Consider the following 25238-nt stretch of genomic DNA (forward strand, 5'->3'; position numbering starts at 1 on the left):
GGAATACCGAATTTTATGGCATTTCATTGCATTTCAAAAATATGACATTGGTTTTTGTTTTGCAAACAAGGTTTGTGGCACGACGGCTGGCAAATTTTAGAATTAAAGCACTTTTAAAGTAATGTCTGTTCTTTTGTTGACATAATGCTGCTGCACACTTAATAGACTGTAGCAGAGTTTAAACATAACTTTTATATGACCTAGGAAAACAAACAAACAAAAAATTATGACTCCCTTTATTGCAATATTCACTTTAGTTTGGAGGACTGGGGCTGAACCTACCACGTCTCTGAGATATGCTTGTATTCCATTATAACAGACTCTCCAGAGAAAAAGACAAATATCAATATTTTATGAAAGGAGGATAATGAATCTATGATCTCTGAGCTAGGTAGAGCTAACAACACTCTGTGAAGTGGGAACAATACCTCACTCATCATGTGAAGAGAATAAACCTCTGGTCTCCTTAGCTAAGACTTTCTGAAGACTTCCATGGAGCTCTTTGCGAGCAGTTAGATGTTCTTCTGGTAAAGCTAGCAAGAAAAGCCTTCGCTAATAAGACAGGATTGAATCACAAGAAAACATACATCAGGACATAACAGAAAGACCAGCTGTTTAATGGGAGAGCTCTTATAGCAGATAGCACCAACTTAGCTTTTTTTTGGTTGTGCGGGATCTAGTTATTACAGGAGAGAACTTTACTTATGGTATGTGGGATCTAGTTCCCTGACCAGGGATTGAACCTGGGCCCTCTGCATTGGGAGTGCAGAGTCTTAGCCACTGGACCACCAGGGAGGTCCCCAACTCAGCTTCTTTTGGGCTGAGTTTTCAACATGGATTGTGTGGCTCAGGAAATGTGCAAAATGAAGCTTAGAGCCAGAGATTAGGATATTTTAATGCAAAATTACAGTTTTTTACTTTTTTAAATTAGACTTTATTACCAAAAGAATAATACAAATATTCTTTCTAAAGGAGAGACAACCAAAAGTAACAATTCCTGAAACTTAATATACTAAGAAGAGTTAAGATCATTCTACAACAGCAGCCGAAGTAGAAATTTTTCTTCTTATGTATAGTTTATTATAAACAAGTTCTTATATTCAACATAGCATTGCACTTAGTAAAAAATTATGGGATGGTTGTTGAAATTCCCCTCAAACATTCATAGAGGTAGAATTAAAATTTCCTCATTAGTTTAAGATGTTAAAACATGACTTTAGAACTTAAATTGAGAGATATAATTAAGTTTGCTTGGGGACCCTTTCTGATCACTGACTTGTGGGGAGTACCATAGCTTCACAGCTGTACATCTGCCCCAAGTCACAGATAAAAGTAGGAAAAATGACCTTCCATCAATGACTGCCCCCAGAGAACTGGTATTTACCCACATCCTTTGGAATTCTTTAGAATTCCTCTTTTCTGTCCCTGTTGCCAGAAATTTCACATTTTGAGACAAAAGAGAGAAAGATAGTGTTAAGTCATATCTGGCTCTTGGATCACATGGACTGTAGCCCGCCAGGTTCTTCTGTCCATGGGATTCTCCAGGCAAGAATACTGGAGTGGGGTGCCATTTCCTCCTCCAGGATTTTAGACAAAGAGTATATATAATTAAGCAGCATAAGGCAATGTAAACCTGCTCATGGTTAGGGTATTTTTCAAAGCATAATTTTACTGTATTCATCCTGCTTTATTTGTTTAAAGTGGGACATTTTGCCTCCATATTTGGAGACATTGGGATTAGTTTCAAGGCACTAAGCAGATACTTGCAAGCAATATAGTAACTTGCCTTTTTTCTGCAACAGTTGTTCTTAAGCTGTGACCCAGTGACCTGTTTTCACTATGTTCACAAAATCAAAAATAATTTAACAGTAAGAAAAGAAAAGATAGCATGCTTTTTATTCTTATACTGTTATGAATATAGAGTGTGTTTTCCAGAAGCTATATCATGTATGGTATTTCCACAGATGAAATGATGAAACATTATGAGAAACTAACTGTTTTCTACCAATACAGACATTAGAGAGATTTCCAAATGTGTGCAACAAGCCTACTCTTTCAAGTTTTTAATTTGACAATATAGTTATCACTCGAGAAAGTCACTCAGTTGTGTCCGACTCTTTGCGGTCCCATCAACTGTAGCCTGCCAGGCTTCTCTGTCCATAGAATTCTCCAAGTCAGAATACTGGAGTGGGTAGCCTTTCCCTTCTCCAGGGGATCTTCCCAACCCAGGGATTGAACCCAGGTCTCCCGCATTGCAGGTGGATTCTTTACCAGCTGAGCCACCAGGGAAGCCCATAAGAATTATTTTTGTGAACATACAGTGGATTTTTGTCATTTCATATAAATAAATACATACATATTTTAAACTATCTTAATTTCCTTTACGGTAAGCATCAGTAGATGCAACAATGCACATAAACAAAAATCTTCTGGGGTTTTCAAAATTTTTTGAAAAAATGAAGTCGCCATGTTTGAGAAGTGCCTCTGTAGAGAGCTTTCCTGGTGGCTCAGATGGTCTGCCTGCAATGCGGGAGACAGGCATTTGATCCCTGGATCAGGAAGATCCCCTGGAGATGGGAATGGCTACACACTCCAGTGTTCTTGCCTGGAGAATTCCATGGACAGAGAAGCCTGGCGAGCCACAGTCCACGGGATCTCAAGAGTCGGACATGACTGAGCGACTAACACACTGTAGAGGCATTGCTTCTAAGTCTCGAGCATCCTTCTAGTTTAGCCAAGTTCAGGCCATATGTTTAAATCGTCTTCCAGTACTTTAAGGAGCACAATTATGCTATAAAATCCTTAGGTCTTGCTCTCGGTAAAACTGCTTGTGTCATCAACCTCTCTAGTAGACTTGGATGTCTTTTCTGTTAGGCACCAGGCTTTTAAGTCTCAGAATGTTAATGTCTGTTCACATCTCTAAGGCACCATATATTTTTCTCTAAAGCAATCAGACTAGGTGTGTCAAAATGTGACACAGTCCTGCCCTTCCTTTGCCTGGAACTGTCCTCACAGCTCCCCGCTCCCTTCAGAATCAAATCCTAAATCTGTGCGTGCCCCACGTCAGGGACTTTGTTCCTGCTGTCCCGTCTGGAATCCCGAGTCCCGACAACCTCAAGTCTTTATTCAAAAGTCACGTTCTCAGACAGCCTGCTCCTGCCTACCCAATAAAGCTTAATCTCCTGGACATTTCATAGTGTCTTTACTACTTCACATATTCACCTTGTTAGAAGTTAGCTGTATCTAAAGTGAAATATATTTTGTTTTGTTTTTTAATACAAGTGTATTTATTTTAATTGGAGGTTAATTACTTTACAATATTGCATTGGCTTTGCCATACATCAACATGGATCCACTACAGGTATACAGGTGTTCCTCATCCTGAACCCCCCTCCCTCCTCCCTCCTCGTACCATCCCTCTGGGTCATCTCAGGGCACCAGCCCCAAGCATCCAGTATCATGCATCGAACCTAGACTGGCAATTCATTTCATATATGATATTATACATGTTTCAAAGTGAAATATATTTTTATGCATTTATTTAAGTTCCCTGATAGCAGAGATTCTTATGTGTTCTTTCATAACTATTTGACAATTTATGTCTTATGTTGTGGTTTATTATTGCTGTTGTTATTTGTCAATATTAAGAAACTAGATCTCAGGAATTCCCTGGTGATCCAGTTGTTAAGACTCTGAGTTTCCACTTCAAGGGGGACAGGTCCAATCCCTGGGTGTGGAACTAAGATCCCACATGCCGCATGGCCAAAAATAAATGAATACATAAAATAAAACATTTAAAAGACAGAGACTAGATCCCAACTAAGTGGGTGAACAGAAGATGGCAGTTTATAACCTCCAGGTGGCAGCACGGGTGGAGGGTGGGGCAGGCATCCAGGAGAAAGGACTTCAAGAGCAGGAACAGAATTCCCAAAGAGAAAGGACATTCCCAATCTCTGGGTCCTGCACTTGGGCTGAGGAGAGACTGGTGGGTGCACTGTCTTGTAGGGAAGAAGGGAGGAATGTCAAGAGGGTCTGGGCATCTAGGCAAGAGCTTTTGGCATTTTTAAAGCAATGTCTTAGAGCAGAAATGACAGAAATAGAAAGAACCCTGTGGAACTGCAAGCCGTTTGAATACCAGAGGTTGCACTCAGAAACCCAAGGGCTGACAAAGGGGAGAGACATAAAAAGAGCAACAAGCCAGAGGACTGGTGTGTAAAATCCTAAATAGCCTCAAATCATGGAGAGAATATAACAGATTCCCAAAAGGAGCCAAACTGAAGGAAAAGTAATGTGACAGCAGTGAGTGGCCACTCGGCAGTACTGAATTCTGATCGCGAACCCTGCTTCATCTCCTTTGGCACTGAGGACTACCCACCACCGTCCCGTTTGGAGTGGATCCCTCCCACCCTAGGGACCGGCTCACTTCCTTTATCCCAATGCCTTCTCCTCTTTCCACAGGAGACACTGCATGGCTTGGCCATTAGACTCTGTTTCCTTGACTTCTGTGTTCTGCCCCACCCCTCCTTTCTCTCTCGGGTCACTGGTGCCAATTCTTTAGCTTTCTTTCTTTTTAGTTTCCTTAGCTATCTTTTCAAAGCCCCTGAATAGCAGAATCACCAACATGGAGACCAGGAGACGATCGCTACCAGTGTCCGAGAATTTGGACATTTTCCCTATATTATAAACTGCTGTTGTTAGTGCTACAGTCTAAAAAGACCCCCACATTTATATTTTCACAGCCACACCTCTGGGAAACTAGCAGAGGCATGCATCCTAAATCCATGTTCATCCCCAGAGAATCTGACACTGCCTCCATTCTCTTCCTTCTGGCATGGTAGGCAATAACTCCCCTGATACTTACAGCAATGCCCTCTTTTCTACATACAAACCTCCTTAAACTGAGAATTTTGATCCCTGCTCTATGGAACATTTGGTTCTCAGCTGCATTTCTAAATTGGAGACTTGGACTGTTAAACCTTCCTCTATTACCACGTTCAATGTCACCTTTCAGACTGCTCTTCAGCATGAAAGGTTTCTGCCACCTGTCCCCCTGCGTGCTGCCAATTCTCGAATATTAGGTGTTGTGTTCTGCCTGACTCTCTCCCTTGTCTGACTGTTGAGGTTGTTCATGGGCCGACTTGCAGCTTTCAGCCAAAAGCCATGCCTGCCTCCTTCTCAAATGTGATTTGAATGGAACATTACAAGTACAAATGTAACCAAAGAACCAGTGAGTAATTTTATGTGCTTGTCAAATTAAATGATCATGCATTTGTCTTTGACGAGCGGATTTGACCTTGGGTAAAAATCACTGCCCAAACTACTTTCAGGAACAGAAACAACTCAACCTCCCACACACATGCACGCATGCACACATGCACAACCCTAGAGGTACTGGAAGAGTTAACTTTGTTTCAGGCTCAAGTTTTGGAGCAGCGGTCCCCAGATTTTTGGGGCACCAGGTGCCGGTATCCTGGAAGACAATTTTTCCATGGACTGTAGGGATAGAGAGCATGATTTTGGGATGATTAAAGTGCATTCCACTTACTGTGTGCTTTTCTTCTATTATTAGTATATCAGCGACACCTCAGATCATCAGACATTAGATCCCAGAAGTTGGGGGCCCTGGTGTCTCAAAGTCCCTTTTCACATTATTTGTCTCCAGGCCCTCTGTTTAATTTTTGACATAGCTTATGTTGGTTATTTGCAAAGCTCTTTGGGATTTAACATTTTTACCCCACTCAAATTTAGTTCTCTATCACTATTCCTCTTATGACAACACAGTTTCCATGACTGTCACTCAACAATTGTTCATTAAATTGAGCCTCAGTGTTTGTATATAACACCATTTCCATCCACTCTTTTTGTAATTTTCCACCGTTGGTACGCCTACAGCCAGTTTGTTGTCATCCCTCTTCCCCACAGGAGCAGCACTGTGAATCCAAGGTCCAATGAGCCCACCTTAGAGGCCAGTGAACAGATTGATAGCTTTGGGACCTCATTATCTGACACTCTGTCCGGTCGTCTGATACTAAGCCTAGCAGCCCAAGGCACTGGCAAAACACGTCTGGGAGCTTAACACAATGTCCTGTATCCTTATGAGAGACTGAGTGGAAGCACTGCTTAGTGACTCTAAGATAGAAAGTCTCAGAAAGAAACGTATTTTAGGAAAACTTTACTAAGTTACAAACATATTTTCACTCGAATACTTAACTCTTCTATGTGACCAATGGATGTCAATTCCTTCTCATCCAGGGGCTGAAAGGGAATATGGGTGGATATGAAGACAAATGTCATGGGAGAAAATCGTGAAATAAAAATTGAGGGACTGACATGGACACATGCCTATATATATAACAGATAATCAACAAGGACCTACCATATAGCACAGGGAACTCTGCTCAATATTCTGTAACAACTTAAATGGGAAAAGAATTTGAAAAAGAAGTGATACATGTATAGTAAAACTGAATCACTTTGCTGTATGCCTAAAATGGGCACAATATTGTTCATTATCTATACTCCAATATAAAATAAATTATTTTAAATGTGCTAGAAAACTAATGGATCTCCTCAAATCATTTAAAATCTTTACAGAGTGACGAAGCACACACACCTTGTTGTTGTTTTTTAGTCTCTAAGACATGTCCGACTCTTTGTGACCCCATGGGCTGCAGCACTCCAGGCTTTCCTGTCCTTCACTGTCTCCCAGAGTTTACTCAGACTCATGTCCATTGAGTTGGTGATGCCATCCAAACATCCCATCCTCTGTCACCTCCATCTCCTCCTGCCTTCAATCTTTTCCAATGAGTCGGTTCTTCACATCAGATGGCCTAAGTATTAGAGCTTCAGCTTCAGCATCAGTCCTTCCAATGAATATTCAGGGTTAATTTCCTTTAGGATTGAGTGGTTTGATCTCTTTGCCGTGCAAGGGATGCTTAAGAGTTTTCTCCAACACCACAATTTGAAAGCATCAATTCATCAGTGCCCAGCCTTCTTCATGTTCCAGCTCTTACAACCATATATGACTACTTTAAAAAACATAGCTTTGACTATATGCACTTTTGTTGGTAAAGTGATGTCTCTGCTTTTTAATATGCTGTCTAGGTTTGTTATAGTTTTTCTTCCAAGGAGCATGTATCTTTTAATTTCATGGCTGCAGTCATCATTCTCAGTGATTTTGGAGCCCAAGAAAATAACATCTGTCATTGTTTTCACTTTTTCCCTATTTGCCATGAAGAGACTCCGTGATCTTAATTTTTTGAATACCAAGTTTTAAGCCAAATTCCTCACTCTCTTTTTTCACCTTCATCAAGAGACTCTTCAGTTCCTCCTCACTTTTTGCCATTAGACTGGTATCATATTCATATCTGAGGTTGTTGATATTTCTTCTGGCAGTCTTGATTCCAGCTTGTGATTCATCTAGCCCAGCGTTTCTCATGATGGACTCCACACATAGATTAAATAAACAAGGTGACAATATACAGCCTTGAAGTACTCCTTTTCCAATTTTGAACCATTGTTTCATGTCTTGTTCTAACTGTTGCTTCTTGTCCTTGCATACAGGTTTCTCAGAAGACAAATAAGGTGGTCTGGTATTCTCTTCACTTTAAGAATTTTCCACAGTTTGTTGTAATCCACAGTCAAAGGTCTTAGCATAATCAATGAAGCAGATGTAGATGTTTTCAGGAATTCTATTGTTTTTCTCTGATCTAAGGGATGTTGGCAGAAACATGGTGCTACTTAGCTGCTTAGAAATTTTAAATATTTACAGTTAAAATGCTTAGAATAGTTAAAAAGTTCAAAATGATTAACACTCTGCTGGTGTGCAAAAAAGGAAGATTTAGTTGCACATGGGAAAATCATCAGCAAAGAACCAGATGCTTATTTCAATTTCTCTCTGTTGGGCTCAGAAAAATGTGAACAATAAGAGTGAAGGAAAGAGTTGTTTGCTTTTCTATGCAAAGAGATAAGGAGAGGTAAGGACTCACTGCATGAAGATATAAAATAAAACCCATGTCTTGAAAACACAGCAACTAGAGAAACATCTAGCTGCTGATTAATGATCTCAAGAAGAAAGCTGAAGAGAAAGACACTTGTGTCCTGCACAGCAACTTGAGAGAGACTATTTCAGAAACGATGTTTACGGAGAAAAGGAAGTCATCCAAAATTTGGACCAAAAGAGGCCAAAATGGATCCAACTTTATTAGAGTTGGGAAGAGTAGGATAATGACACAAAATAATTTTTTATTTCTTTGGTGGAAAGATCCTAAGTACTTAATTCTATACCTGATATGAAGTTCAGTTCAGTCACTCAGTCATGTCTGACTCTTTGCGACCCCATGAATTGCAGCATGCCAGGCCTCCCTGTCCATCACCAACTCCCGGAGTCCACTCAGACTCATGTCCATCGAGTCAATGATGCCATCCAGCCATTTCATCCTCTGTCATCCCCTTCTCCTCCTGCTCCCAGTCCCTCCCAGCATCAGAGTCTTTTCCAACGAGTCAACTTTTCGCATGAGGTGGCCAAAGTACTGGAGTCTCAGCTTTAGCAACATTCCTTCCAAAGAAATCCCAGGGCTGATCTCCTTCAGAATGGACTGGTTGGATCTCCTTACAGTCCAAGGGACTCTCAAGAGTCTTCTCCAACACCACAGTTCAAAAGCATCAATTCTTCAGTGCTCAGCTTTCTTCACAGTCCAACTCTCACATCCATACATGACCACTGGAGAAACCACAGCTTTGACTAGACGGACCTTTGTTGGCAAAGTAATGTCTCTGCTTTTCAATATGCTATCCAGGTTGGTCATAGCTTTTCTTCCAAGGAGTAAGCGTCTTTTAATTTCATGGCTGCAGTCACCATCTGCAGTGATTTTGGAGCCCAAGAAAATAAAGTCTGACACTGTTTCCACTGTTTCCCCATCTATTTCCCATGAAGTGATGGGTCCAGATGCCATGATCTTTGTTTTCTGAATGTTGAGCTTTAAGGCAACTTTTTCACTCTCCTCTTTCACTTTCATCAAGAGGCTTTTTAGTTCCTCTTCACTTTCTGCCATAAGGGTGGTGTTATCTGCATATCTGAGGTTATTGATATTTCTCCAGGCAATCTTGATTCCAGCTTGTGCTTCTTCCAGCCCAGTGTTTCTCATGATGTACTCTGCATATGAGTTAAATAAGCAGGGTAACAATATATAGTCTTGACGTACTCCTTTTCCTATTTGGAACCAGTCTGTTGTTTCATGTCCAGTTCTAGCTGTTGCTTCCTGACCTGCATATAGGTTTCTCAAGAGGCAGTACTCATCAATAAATATTTATGGAACAGAGGAAAGAAGGAAGAAGTAGAGATGTACCTAGAAAGTATTTCTTTCAAGGTTATACAAACCTGTGAAGTAACTGGTTTTTTAAGTAAGTCTGGACACCTATGTTCCTGGGGCAGAGAAATATGGAATAGAATTTAAATACCTTGTATAAATAGTGTTATTTGCGAAGCAGAAATATAGACACAGACATAGAAAACAAGCCTATGGACACCAAGGGGAGAAAATTAGGGAGATGAACTGGGAAATTGGGATTGACATATGTACACTGGAAGATCCCCTGGAGAAGGAAATGACAACCCACTCCAGTGTTCTTGCCTGGAGAATCCAGTGGGCAGAGGAGCCTGGTGGGCTATAGTCTATGGGGTCACAAGGTGTCAGACAAGACTGAAATAACGTAGTGAGCAGCATGCACATTATTGATACTATGGATGAAACAGACAACTAATGAGAACCCACTGCATAGCTGAGGGAACTCTACTTAATGCTCTGTGGTGATCTAAATGGGAAGGAAACTCAAAAAGAAAGGAAACATGTATACATGTATCTGATTCACTTTGACGTCCAGTAGAAACTAGCAAACACTTTAAAACAACTATGCTCCAGTAAAAGCTAATTAAATAAAAAAGTACAAATAGCAGCTGTTTCGCCAGTTGCTTTATAACCGCAGCAGATTACAACATAGAATGCCTGATAAAAAGTGACCCAATAAAGGCTCGGAGATGGAGCTGTTTCATGCTGAAGATTTTATCTCTGGTGGTTGGCACATCGCTACCTTTAACCAGATCTGCACAGAGATTGGCCACTTGGCCCTGGTGGAAGTAGACGAAGCAGTTGGTTTTATGTGTCACACAACTGCTAAAGCTCCTTCCTGGGGTACAGGGCAAAGTGGGGTTGTACTTTCTAAATACATAAGTGAGGGAGGGGAAAGGAGAGAGGATTACTGCAGCAGGATAAAATTAGGTAATGAAGACCAAGATTCCAGTCTGATTGTATCTGAGTTTCTCTCACGAATTTGTGCTATGCTTCAGATATTCAATATAATACAGACCTCCAAGGATATCCTACAGGAGGAATAGAGGGGCCTCAGTTGTGCAGGGACACCCCCAGAGGATGTGGGGAACCCCCATGGAATGCATCTGGAGTGCATTAAGCCTAACGCTGGTCTAGCCATCTGCTGGCCTCCCTAGCTCATGATGGCCCTGTTACCTGTTCCTATTTCCCAAACTGTCTATGGAAAATAAAGGTAAGTTTTATTTAGATTTATTTTCTTACATTTGGACATGTTTCTAGTTGGAAAATAACAAACTGGAGTAATTATCTATATTTCAATAGAGACTAACTGAAATTTATTTTATAGTGATAATGAACAACCCAAAAATCAGATAATAAACTCCTTACACCTCTTTCTTTAAGATATAATGCTTTTATTAACATTTAGTTTAACTAATTTGAGTTGCTGATGTTCAGTACTGGTTGTTTTGACTCTGTGAGAATCCATGGGCTGTAGCCTACCAGTTTCCTCTGTTCATGGGATTCTCCAGGCAAGAACACTGGAGTGGGTAGCCATTCCCTTCTCAAGGGGATCCTCCCAACTCAGGGGTTGAACCTGGGTCTCCTGCATTGCACAGATTCTTTACCATCTGAGCCACCAGGGAAGCCCTGGTACTGCCCTTTTCTGTGACTATATTTATCTTTATCCTCATATTGTTTTGGGGGAGGATTAAATGAAAATTATAAACCATCATATAATCTAAAGGTAAATTTTATTATCATTTTTAAAGCATTTTGTGAACTGCAAGCCATAGAAGACATATGTTCTCATTCTATAGCACTCTATATTCTTAAAGACAATACTTTGGATGTAATATCAAATATGCATTTCTGTTCTTGTTCAACAGGTAATTCTCAGTTAATATCATTGGTATTTAAATTTCTGTTATAGTAATTACTCTGTCCATAGGAAGTTTGAAACCAGAGGCAGGACTGTACACTTTTATCAACTCTCTACTGCCCTCCTGCCTGGATCGCATCTGTCTGGGAATCAGTGAAGAGCAGGGACAAAATCACACAGTGACCAGCCCTGCAAAAGAGCAAGGAAGCTAAGTGTGGATGGAGCATTTGAAACCAAGATTGTTTATCGCATTTATTTAAAACACTTTTGAAGTTATAGAAATTATTGCTATCTAATTTGAGCTCACGTTTGCATTCTCAGTTGCTCAGCCATGTCTGACTCTTTGTGACCCCAGGAACTGTAGCCTGCCAGGGTCTTCTGTCGTGGGATTCCACAGGTGAGAATACTGGAGGAGCTTGCCACGCCCTCCTCCAGGGGATCTTCCTGACCAGGGATCGGAACTGCGTCTCTTCTCTCTCCTGCGTTGGCAGGCGGAGTCTTTACCACCAGTGCCTCCTGGGAAGCCCAAGTTCATGTTCAATCTCATTGTATTAGTGATTATAACTTTAAAAGTTAGATTCACAAATCTGAATATGAGAATAGCAAGATCTTTGCACATTAGTGTAAGATTTACTGAAGTCCTATTATGTGAAAAGACTTGTTCTAAGTGCGTATGTAAACTGGCTCAATCCATATGACTGTCATAAAAAAGAATATAATTTCCATCACCAGTTTAATATGAAAAATACAAGACAGTTTGTCTTATGTCACAAAACTAGTAGATGACCAACCTGAGCTTCAAACTGCCACTCATACAGTTTGGCTCCACAATCCTTACACTTAGCCCCTTAATTACACTAACTATTTTTTTTTAAAGAGAACTGAATTTTAAAGGAAAACCATCATCTTGCCGACTGAGGGTTCTCCACATACTCCTTAAACCTCCATTGGAAACTTCAGGAGAGAAAGAAGAGGCACTGAACTGTATACACGTAGCTCATTTTAGCCCCAAACACCTGCTGCCATTTCATCATTCTCTCAAATGACATTTCCACAAGTGTTTCTGAAATAAAGTAAATGTAGGTGCATGAATAGCTGAGTCATTCACATTAGAAATGATTAGCAAAATCTGGTGATTTCCATCACCTGAAAGAAAGAAGCATTACAAGTAGAATCATAGACAACAGAAAAGAATATATATATAATCTTCATTCATATGCTCTAATTTAAATATACTATACTATACCACACTATACTATATAATTATACTCACATATGTATGCATGTATATATAAATTGGTGCCTATGAACAAAAACAAAGGACATGAAAGCTGACAGTCACTTCTAGGAGGGAAGTAATGTCACAGAATACCACACTCCACAATACAATTTGATATTTTAAGTAAAACTGACAAAGGATGAATCATTTTATGTAGAGCCAGATTTCCTAGATAAAAAATAGAATATAACTGAAAAATGACTCCCTATAGTCCACAATGCCACAAAGCCACCATGTGAGAAAACTTATTAATTCATTTGAACTCAAACACCAAGGATGGACTCAGCACTGTGTCACTTTAGGCTGGAATGGAAAAAGGGGGCAGGAAGAAGTGAAAGCACTGATCCAGAAAGAATTCTGAAGACCCTTTCAGAATCTGCTGCCCCCTTTCTGATTTCAGTCGGCAAGACAATGCAAGGCATTTCAAATAATTTTCTTCTGTATATGGGAAGCAAAATCAACATTGTTTCCAAAGTGGTGGGTGCGGGTGGGGAGGGGGTAACTGGGCTTCTGTGGGTTATATAGGTAAAGAAAGATTTAATTACTCTTTCAATGATTGCAATGGTCTAGGGGATCAGTGCCTAGTGCAATGCAGTTGACATGGTCCTTGAAGACAAAAATCTTATAGCCAACAATTCTCAACCCTTGTTGAAAATCAGAAGAGTTTCAGGAGAGTTTAAAAATTCCATTGCCCAGGAAGCACCCAAGAACAGCTAAATCAGAATCTCTGAGGATGGAATCTATGAATAAATGTTTGAGGTTGTCAGGGTAAGGGTGAAAATTTTCTGTTTAGTTGTTTCCCAAACTGAGGGCTCTGAACCCCAGATTTTCTGACTCAGAACTGGGTTGAGGGCCAAGGGTTTGTATTTTGAACAAGTGCCACAGAGCTGCTGCTGCTGCTGATTGGGTGACGTGCAAGATAAGAATTTAACTTCTGATATCAGGGGAGCAGAGCTACTGTAAGAAGTAGTTACACTGAGATTGATATGGATTTGTTCTGGCCTAATTTGTTGCCTAAGTGCTCAGGGAGGCCTGCAGAGCTTGGGACTGTGTACAGAGCATGCTCACACTATGGCTAAACCATAACACCTTTCATAGTCCTGTCTTAACCTGGGACTGGCTATCCTTTTGGGAGGCTGGTCTTCCATGCTAACTGTCAACTCAAGGATACGTGCACCATGTTGGTGGTCAGCACAGCTGGCCTTTCCATGACCTTGGGGAATAATAATGAGACATGAAGTTTTAACTTTAGAGCTTTAGAGAAGTTTGATATAGAACAATGTTCCTCTCAGTTCAGTTCCATCTCTTAGTTGTGTCCGACTCTTTGTGACCCCATGAACTGCAGCACGCCAGGCCTTGCTGTCCATCACCAACTCCCGGAGTCCACCCAAATTCATGTCCATTGAGTCGGTGATGCCATCCAACCATCTCATCCTCTATCATCCCTCTTCTCCTCCTGCCTTCAATCTTTCCCAGCATCAGGGTCTTTTCCAATGAGTCAGCTCTTCACATCAGGTGGCCAAAGTATTGGAGTTTCAGCTTCAACATCAGTCCTACCAATGAACACCCAGGACTGATCTCCTTTAGGATGGACTGGTTGGATCTCCTTTCTCTGCTTCTGGCTTTAACTACCCACTTCCCTCACCACCCCAAGCCCTCAGCAAAGAGTTATAGATGTCTTCCAAAAACAGATCAAAAGAAAAGTTATTCAATTGGTTTCTTAAAATTCTCTGTTCTCTGGATCTTTTTTAAAAATATAATTTTGTTTTTTATTTTGTAGCCAAGTTAAACATGAAGAAGAATAAGAATGCACTAAAGCTTGATCACATGTGTCTTTATGAAAATTTTAATATTTCTGCAATCAGTATAAAGTTTTTTTTTTCCTTTTACTTACTTTTCCGCATTATTATATCTGGTATTTGAAATAGGTGCCTGGCTTTCAAAAGTAAAGACAATTTTCTCTGCCATTTTAAATCTCTTGCGTCTTCAACTGCTCTATACAATGGCTGAAGCTTCATAGAAAATGAATTAAGAATAAATTTAAAACTGATTTTAATAAAATATTTATTTATTTATTTTAATTTTTATTTTTACTTTATTTTACTTTACAATACTGTATTGGTTTTGCCATACATTGACATGAATCCACCACGGGTGTACATGAGTTCTCAATCCTGAACCCACCTCCCACCTCCCACCCCATATCATCTCTCTGGATCATCCCCGTGCACCAGCCCCAAGCATCCTGTATCTTGTATCGAACATAGACTGGCGATTTGTTTCTTACCTGATAGTATACATGTTTCAATGCCATTCTCCCACATCATCCCACCCTCTCCCTCTCCCTCAGAGTCCAAAAGTCTGTTCTATACATCTGTGTCTCTTTTGCTGTATCACATACAGGGTTATTGTTACCATCTTTCTAAATTCCATATATATGAATTAGTATACTGTATTGGTGTTTTTCTTTCTGCTTACTTCACTCTGTATAATTGGCTCCAGTTTCATCCATCTCATTAGAACTGATTCAAGTGTATTCCTTTTAATGGCTGAGTAATACTCCATTGTGTATATGTACCACAGCTTTCTTATCCATTCATCTGCTGATGGACATCTAGGTTGTTTCCATGTCCTGGCTATTATAAACAGTGCTGCAATGAACATTTATTTTTAAAAACTAAGACACTGACTGCTTCTGTTAGGTTTCTGCTTCTGCTTCTGCTGAACTGAACTGAACTGAAGACACTGACTAGATTCTCCATGATTTTAGACATACAGAAAGAATCATTCAAAGTGTGGATAAACTGCATTCGTGTGATTCTTGGATTCTGGGGACATAATCTCCCTGGATGGAGAAGGCAATGGCACCTGACTCCAGTACTCTTGCCTGGAAAATCCCATGGACGGAGAAGCCTGGGAGGCTGCAATCCATGGGGTCGCCAAGAGTCGGACATGACTGAGTGACTTTGCTTTCACTTTTCATTCATTGGAGAAGGAAATGGCACCCCACTCTGGTGTTCTTGCCTGGAGAATCCCAGGGATGGGGGAGCCTGGTGGGCTGCTGTCTATGGGGTCACACAGAGTCGGACATGACTAAAGCAACTCAGCAGCAGCAATCTCCCTGGAAATGGATAAAAGTTAAATTTTAAGACACAGCTAAAAAGAACAGTGATAGCTATGAGTTCTGCCTATTCTCTGTTACATGAAGATGTTTCCTTTTTATTTTCTTTTAAAGAAAGAGAGAAATGAGAGAATTAATAATTCATTATTGTCAGACTTGGTAGAAGAAGCCTGAAGAGAGAAGCTGAAATGCAGTTTTCTGGACTAAATAAAACCTTTTTCTCTATAGAGTTACACTTAGGTACTCTATTAACTCATGCATGAATGCACGCTAAGTCTCTTCAGTCGTGTCCGACTCTGTGCGACCCCATGGACAGCAGCCCACCAGGCTCCTCTGCCCACAGGATTCTCTAGACAAGAATACTCAAGTGGAGTCCAAAAAGCATGGACCTAAGCTTTTAATAATGCTTCAACTAATTAGGAACACTTTTGAAATCAAAGAAGAAACACTTAGTAATGAATCTGTTTATAGAAACAATATGACTTTGTCTGGGACATTGTGCCAGATAAATGATGCAAATAAGCTCTAGTTGTTAGCATATTTCTTATGAGTGGGGAAAAAAAATCTCAAAAAATGATACAAATGAATCTTTTTGCAAAGCAGAAATAAAGATACAGACGTAAAGAATAAAGTATGGACACCAAGAGGGGAAAGGGAAAGTGGGATAAATTGGGAGATTGAGATTGGCATATACACACTACTATGTTTAAAATATGCAACTGATCAGAACCTACTGTAGAGCACAGGGAACTCTACTCAATGCTCTGTGGTGACCTGAATGGGAAGGAAATTCAAAAAAGAGGGGATATTTACATATGGCTGATTCATTTTGCTGTGCAGTAGAAACTAACACAACATTGTAAAGCAACTATACTCCAATAAAAATTAGTAGCAAACTAAAGGTTTGCTTTTCTCTTTTGCTAGAGCTTCTATTCATCATTCGTTTCCTTTTGACTAATTGCATGTATCCTTATTTCTCACTAGTGTATTGAATTCTATTCTTTATGTTTCAAGAGGTTTTGAATGCAAGGAACAATTGACAATCCAGGCGCTGGCACTGTAAGCAATGCTTTCATTTGTTTGGAAAGAGTCCCCCAAAAACAAAAAACTGGAGAGACACAAAAATTATGGGAATCTCCAGTGGAAGGTTTTGCAAATCCTAATGTAATTTTATTTCCTATATCTAAGTGATTTCAATCCTATCTCCAAAAATGGCTCCATCCACTACTTACTTCTATCTTCATTTGTTCCATGCAATCACTTTTTTTTTTCTTTAGAATATTCTGAAGTTTTCTAACCAGTCTCCTTGCCAGTACTTTTTCCATTCATTCTCCATGCAAAACACAGAGTACACTTTCTGAAATCCTATTTTTCTTTGCATAAAGTCCTTAAATGGCCTCTCATTGTATTTAACAAGAAATCCTACAAGGACAGGTAAGATCTTCCTGCCTGTCCCTGTAATTTTATTTCAGACACACATCAAAGAGCATCATGGCTAGCATTTGGAGAGATTTCTGAGACAGAGAGTAGGGAACCTCTCAAGGTACCTTGAGAGATCACTCCCATTAGAGTTTGTGCTTTAGCTTTGCAGTCTTGGAAACCGGATTTAATCCTTTATTTATTCAAAATATAATAAGCAGATGCAAAGTGCCTTCTCCTGTGCACATATACACTCAAAAAGATGAATTTGTTTAAATGACTCACTCTCACTTTCTTACTGACATCCATTACAAATGAATTCTACCTCCTTTCGATTGTATCTCAATGATGTGACCAGTAATCTGCACATTGCTAAACACAACTGTCAGTTCCCAACCCTCAATTGACTGGACTCATCAGGAATATTTTAAATAGCTGATTCCTTCTTTGCATAGGGAATAATTTCTTGATTTGGTTTCCAGACTATCATACTGTCTTAATGATACTCTGGTCACTTTTTCAGTCTCTTTTGCTGAGATTTTTTTGTTCCTATCTTATCCTCCATCTTTTTTTAAAAAAAATGTGGACCACTTTTAAAGTCTTCATTGAATTTATTACAGTATTTTTTCTGTTTTCTCTTTTGGTTTTTTGGCATTGAGGCATGTGGGATCTTAGCTACCTGGCCAGGAATTGAACGTGCACACCCACTGCAGTAGAAGGTGAAATCTTACCCACTGGACCATTAGGGATTTCCCATCCTCCACCCTTTAAAGTGGAATTTCCTAGAGCTGGTTTTTCTGGATCTCTTCTATATCATTTTCTTTGTGATCTCACACAGTTTAATAGCCTTAACCATCTGTGTGAAGATGGCTCCCAAGTTTATATCTCTCCTGTACATTTCTTGCATGAAATTAAATCTCTACTTGGATGTTGAGTGAAGTAAAAATTGAAAGTCACTCAGTTGTGTCTGATTCTTTGTGACCCCGTGGACTGTAGTCCATGGAAGTCTCCAGCCCAGAATACTGGAGTGGGTAGCCTTTCCCTTCTCCAGGGGATCTTTCCAACCCAGGATCGAATCCAGGTCTCCCACACTGCTGGCAGATTCTTTATCAGGTGAGCCACAAATAAACATCTCAAAACTTAACATTTCTATATTAGTTTGCTAGGGCTTTCATAACAAACAGCAGAAAATTACTTTCTCACAATTCTAGAAGCTAGAGGAGTTAGAAGAACTGGTTTCCCCTGAGGTTTCTCCTCTTGGCTTGTAGGTGGCACTGTTCTTCCTGGGTCTCACATGGTCGTCCCTCTGAGTGTGTGTCTGTGTCTTAATTTCCTCTTCTTATAAGGACATGAATCATGCTGGATTAGAGTCTAGCTGAGTACCTTATTTTAATCAGTTGCTTTTCTAAAAGCTCTATCTCTAATTATAGTCACTACCCAAAGAACTACTAGAGTATTGGGACTTCAACATAAGAGTTTTGAGAGGACACAATTACCCAATCAAAATGTGCAAAACTCAGTTACTCAGATTTCCCCACCAGCCTGCCCTATGGCAGTCTTTCCCAATTAGGAAGTGCAAATCTCACCCTTTTAGCTGCGGTGGACTCACTCCCGACTCTTCCAATCTTCCGTCTCACTTGTTTCCATATTCAAATCGTTAATAAATTCCTTGGACTCCACCTGCAAAATAGATCCAAAATCCAACCTTTTCTCACTATCTCCAGTGTTATCATGCACCCAAGCTAACAACATCTCTTGCCTTGATTATTTTGACAGCTCCTAACTGGCCAGTTTGTTCTCAAGACTACCCCCCTCTGCTCTGTAGTTCACAAGTACCTATGAGGTCATGTCGGAGAAGGCAATGGCACCACACTCCAGTACTCTTGCCTGGAAAATCCCATGGACAGAGGAGCCTGGTAGGCTGCGGTCCATGGGGTCGCAAAGAGTCGGACACGACTGAGTGACTTCACTTTCACTTTTCACTTTCATGCACTGGAAAAGGAAATGGCAACCCACTCCAGTGTTCTTACCTGGAGAATCCCAGGGATAGGGGAGCCTGGTGGGCTGCCTTCTATAGGGTCACACAGAGTCGGACACGACTGAAGTGACTCAGCAGCAGCAGCAGCAGCAGCATGAGGTCATGTCATATTACTTCTCAAAATCTCCCAGTGTTTCACTTGTCACCAACTGAGAGTAACATCAAATCCTTAAAATGGCCAACGAGATTCTCCACAATGTGGCCTCCTGCCTCACTCATATCATTTCCAACTATACTTTTTTATATCTAATTTTTATTTATTTATTTGGCTCTGTCAGGTCTTAGCTCAGCACGTAGAATCTTTCAATGTATTGCACAGATTCTCTAGTTGTAGCATGCAGATCAGCAGTTGAGGCACTCAGGTTTAGTTCTCTGACCAGGGATTGAACTTATGTCCCTCCATTGCAAAATGGACCACTGAACCACCAGGGAAGAACTGCACCGCAGCACCCCCCCCAACCCCTTCTTACCCGCCCCCACCCCACCCCCGGCCACTACACCTCCTTTTAGTTACTTAGCTTCAGCCTCACTGAACTACTTGTCATTTCAAAATTTCAGGTACTTTCCTGCCTCGGGCTACAAAAACCTTCTATCAACACAGACCATCAACAAATTCTATGGATTTCATGAAGCTGGAGTTATTAATCTTGGTGAAGGTGAAAGTGTGTTGCCTTGGCACAATCTCAGAAGATTCAGGGAGAGTCAGGAATTTGAAGGCTGGATTAGCTGTAGGTCGGTTTTAGGGCACAAGCCAGAGATTGGAGAGTATTTGCAAACTATGCAAGTTTCTCAACCAGTCAGTGGCCTTTGGAACCCTGAGTCCTGTGAAATCAATTGATGATTTTATCTTGGAGTGTATGAGTCTGAACTAGCAGATGTTCAAACAAGCAGAACTTAGCTGTGTGCTGAAGGCCAGTTTCACAACCGTCTTCAGTTTTACACAATGATTGTCAGTATGGGTTGGCAAGCTGTGGTTTCTTGTTCATTCCTAAGTCTTAGCATCAACTTTTTCTGTAACCACCTTCTGGCAGATATTTTCATGGCTCACTCCCTCATCTACAGGATGTCCTCAAATATCACCTTCTCAGTGAAGATTATTCCAGTCACACTATTGAAAACTGCAACTCTCCTACCACCTCTGCAGCCAATTCTTTTTATTCTGCTTCATTTTTCCAATAGCACTTACCATCTTCTAAGACCTAAAAATTTTGTTTAACTACTGTGTTCATTGTCCTTCCATCTACATTATGATGTAAACTCAGAGAAGAACTGGGAACTGTTTCTATCTTTGTTCACTTATGTCTCAATTAGCTGCTGTCTGATACAAAGAAGTGCTTAATGAATATGTGTTGAATGAATTACTGAATGTATAAACAAATGACTGAGACCTACTCAGTGTTTTTTTAAATTACTTGTAACAGAGCTCCTTTAAGATGATTCAAGGCAAAGGAACTGATGCAGACTCTCCAGACTTAGAGTTGCTGTTAAAACTAAGATGCTGACATATTAAATACTAGAAGAAATGGACATTCATTGGTATATCTAGTGTGCATGTGTGTGTGTGTTAGTCACTCACTCTTGTCCAACTCTTTGCGACCCCATGGATTGTAGCCTGCCAGGTTTCTCTATCCGTGGAATCTCCCACTCCAATGGAGTGGGTAGCCATTGCCTTTTCCAGGTGATGTTCCTGACCCAGGGATCAAACCCAGGTCTCCTGCATGGCAGGCAGAGTCTTTATCATCTGAGCAACCAGAGAAGGTTTTCTAGTATGTACTCAGTACTAAACTATTAACTTCATATATGTTACCTCGTAGGAAACTCTAGAAAAAACAAATCTAATATTTAGCAACAGAAATCAGGTCGGTGGTGCCTGAGACTAGGGTTGGTCATGGGACCTGACTGAAAAGGTGATAGTGGAAAATTTTAGGGTGATGGAAGTATTCTATATCCTGATTGTGGTCCTAATGACAGAAGTGCATATGTTACTCAAAACATTAAATTCTATGCTTAAACTTAGGGCATTTTACCCTTCCAATTTATCCCACCCCTGTGGGTGTCTAGGAGTCTCCAACAGAAGCATGGGTTCATACGGGTCTACTGCAGGGTTGGGGTCACTGAGTGTAACAGTACATGCATGGGATCTTTTGAGGGAGGTCACCATTATCTTCATTGACATTGACATTGACCTTGAAGTTGCTCAGTTGTGTCCGACTGTTTGCCACCCCATGGACTGTAGCCTACCAGGCTCCTCCATCCATGGAATTTTCCAGGCAAGAGTACTGGAGTGGGTTGCCATTTCCTTCTCCGGGAGCTCTTCCCGACCCAGGGATGGAAGCCAGGTCTCCTGCATTGTAGACAGACGCTTTACCATCTGAGCCACCAGGAAGTCCACCATAGTTTCAGTTCAGTTCAGTTCAGTTGCTCAGTAGTGTCTGACTCTTTGTGACCCCATGAATCGCAGCATGCCAGGCCTCCCTGTCCATCACCAAGTCCCAGAGTTCACTCAGATTCACGTCCATCGAGTCAGTTATGCCATCTAGCCATCTCATCCTCTGTTGTCTCCTTCTCCTCCTGCCCCCAATCCCTCCCAGCAGCAGAGTCTTTTCCAATGAGTCAACTCTTTGCATGAGGTGGCCAAAGTACTGGAGTTTCCACTTTAGCATCATTCCTTCCAAAGAAATCCCAGGGCTGATCTCCTTCAGAGTGGACTGGTTGGATCTCCTTACAGTCCAAGGGACTCTCAAGAGTCTTCTCCAACACCACAGTTCAAAAGCATCAATTCTTTGGTGCTCAGCCTTCTTCACAGTCCAAATCTCACATCCATACATGACCACTGGAGAAACCATAGCCTTGACTAGATGGACATTTGTTGGCAAAGTAATGTCTCTGCTTTTCAATATGCTATCTAGGTTGGTCATAACTTTTCTTCCAAGGAGTAAGCGTCTTTTAATTTCATGGCTGCAATCACCATCTGCAGTGATTTAGGAGCTCCCCCAAAATAATATCTGACACTGTTTCTACTATTTCCCCATCTATTTCCCATGATGTGATGGGACCAGATGCCATGATCTTCATTTTCTGAATGTTGAGCTTTAAGCCAACTTTTTCACTCTCCTCTTTCACTTTCATCAAGAGGCTCTTTAGTTCCTCTTCACTTTCTGCCGTAAGGGTGGTGTCATCTGCATATCTGAGGTTACTGATATTTCACCCAGCAATCTTGATTCCAGCTTGTGCTTCTTCAATCCCAGCGTTTCTCATGATGTACTCTGCATAGAAGTTAAATAAGCAGGATGACAATATACAGCCTTGATGTACTCCTTTTCCTATTTGGAACCAGTCTGTTGTTCCATGTCCAGTTCTAACTGTTGCTTCCTGACCTGCATACAGGTTTTTCAAGAGGCAGGTCAGGTGGTCCAGTATTCCCATCTCTTTCAGAATTTTCCACAGTTTATTGTGATCTACACAGTCAAAGGCTTTGGCTTAGTCAATAAAGCAGAAATAGATGTTTTTCTGGAACTCTCTTGCATTTTCGATGATCCAAAGGATGTTGGCAATTTGATCTCTGGTTTCTCTGCCTTTTCTAAAACCAGCTTGAACATCAGGAAGTTCACAGTTCACGTATTGCTGAAGTCTGGCTTGGAGAATTTTGAGCATTACTTCACTAGCGTGTGAGATGAGTGCAATTGTGCAGTAGTTTGAGCATACTTTGGCATTGCCTTTCTTTGGGATTGGAATGAAAACTGACTTTTTCCAGTTCTGTGGCAAAGATGGGCTCAATAAAAGACAGAAATCGTGTGGACCTAACAGAAGCAGAAGATATTAATAAGAGGTGGCAAGAATACACAGAAAAACTGTACAAAAATGATCTTCAAGACCAAGATAATCATGATGGTGTGATCACTCACCTAGAGCCAGACATCCTGGAATGTGAAGTCAAGTGGGCCTTAGAAAGCATCACTAGCAACAAAGCTAGTGGAGGTGATGAAATTTCACCATAGTTTGGCCCCAGGTAAATAGCAGGGAGGGAACACAGCTCCACCCATCAACAGAAAATTGGATTAAAGATTTCTCTGAGCATGTCCCTGCTCCCCAAAACAGAACTCAGTTTCCCCCTCAGTCAGTCTATCGCATCAGAAAGCTTCCATAAGCCTCTTATTCTTCTCCATCATAGGGCAGACAGTCTGAACAACACAATCACAGAAAACTAACCAATCTAATCACATGGACCACAGCCTTGTCTAACTCAATGAAACTATAAGCCATGCTGTGTAGGGCCACCCAAGACAGACGGGTCATGGTAGAAAGTTCTGACAAAATGTAGACCACTGGAGAAGGGAATGGCAAACCACTTCAGTATTCTTGCCTTGAGAACCCCATGAACACTATGAAAAGGCAAAAAGATATGACACTGAAAGATGAACTCTGCAGGTCAGTAGGTGCCTAATATGCTACTGGAGATCAGTGGAGAAATAACTCCAGAAAGAATGAAGAGATGGAGCCAAAGCAAAAACAACACACAATTGTGGATGTGACTGGTGATAGAAGCAAAGTCCGATGCTGTAAAGACCAATACTGTATAGGAACCTGGAATGTTAGGTCCATGAATCAAGGAAAATTGAAAGTGGTCAAATACGAGATGGCAAGGGTGAATGTCGACATTTTAGGAATCATCGAACTAAAACGGACTGGAATGTGAGAATTTAACTCAGATGACCATTATATCTACTACTGTGGGCAAGAATCCTTTAGAAAAAATGGAGTAGCTATCATAGTCAACATAAGAGTCTGAAATGCAGTACTTGGATGCAGTCTCAAAAACGACACAATGATCTCTATTCATTTATAAGGAAAACCATTCAATATCACAGTAATCCAAGTCTATGCCCCAACCAGTAGCACTGAAGAAGGTGAAGTTGAATGGTTCTGTGAAGACCTACAAGACCTTCTAGAACTAACACCCCCCAAAAGATGTCCTTTTCATTATTGGGGACTGGAATGCAAAAGTAGGAAGTCAAGAAACACCTGGAGTAACAGGCAGATTTGGCCTTAGAGTACAGAATGAAGCAGGGCAAAGGCTAACAGAGTTTTGCCAAGAGAATGCACTGGTCATAGCAAACACTCTCTTCCAACAACTCAAGAAAAGACTCTACACATGGACATCACCAGATGGTCAACACCGAAATCGGATTGATTATATTCTTTGCAGCCAAAGATGGAGAAGCTCTATACAGTCAGCAAAAACAAGACCAGAAGCTGACTGTGGTTCAGATCATGAACTCCTTATTGCAAAATCAGACTTAAATTGAAGAAAGTAGGGAAAACCACTAGACCATTCAGGTATGAACTAAATCAAATCCCTTATGAGTATACAGTGGAAGTGAGAAATAGATTCAAGGGATTAGATCTGATTGACAGAGTGCCTGATGACTATGGACAGAGGTTCATGAAACTGTAGGAGACAGTGAGCAAGATCATCCCCAAGAAAAAAAAATCCAAACAAACCAAAATGGCTGTCTGAGGAGGCCTTACAAATAGCTGTGGAAAAAAGATAAGCAAAAAGCAAAGGAGAAAAGGAAAGATATACCCATTTTAATGTAGAGTTCCAAAGAATAGCAAGGAGAGATAAGAAAACCTTCCTCAGTGATCAGTGCAAAGAAATAGTGGAAAACAATAGAATGGGAAAGACTAGAGATCTCTTCAAGGAAATTAGAGATACCAAGGGAATATTTCATGGAACTACCCTCAGGTGCATTTTTCGCTCAGTCCCCAAAGCTCACAGCTATGGAAAATGGTTAAAAAAAAAAAAAAAAAGGAGGAATGCTGTTGGGACTTCCATGGTGGTCTGGGGTTAAGACTTTATGCTCCCAATGCAGGGAGCGTGAGTCAGGGAACTAAGATCCCACATAGCATGTAGCACAGCCAAAAGATTTTTTAAAAAGGAACAACTTTGTTAATACATAAGGACAAAGAAATTTAAGAAAGGACACAGAGGAGAAGAGAATTCAACAAATATTTGAAAGAGGGAAGGTCACAGGTTGGGTGTAGCTGACTTTTTAGAACGAGTGACACCCACTCACCTCATCTATTCCTCCTAGGAAAGTGGTTGCTGTAGGCATTTGTAAAATTGCTAATGTTCATTAAACCATATGTAAACAAACCATTCCACATTTTAT

General features: G+C 40.7%; 1 non-coding gene across 1 annotated transcript; it reads right to left on the minus strand.

Annotated features, from left to right (window-relative positions):
* Positions 1-722: 722 nt before the first annotated feature.
* Positions 723-795, minus strand: TRNAG-CCC (transfer RNA glycine (anticodon CCC)). Its single transcript has one exon. It is a non-coding gene; the product is annotated as a tRNA-Gly (tRNA).
* Between the last annotated feature and the right edge of the window lie 24443 nt (positions 796-25238).

The sequence above is a fragment of the Capricornis sumatraensis genome, chromosome 22 (genome assembly GCF_032405125.1).
Source record: "Capricornis sumatraensis isolate serow.1 chromosome 22, serow.2, whole genome shotgun sequence".
NCBI classification, from domain to species: domain Eukaryota; kingdom Metazoa; phylum Chordata; class Mammalia; order Artiodactyla; family Bovidae; genus Capricornis; species Capricornis sumatraensis.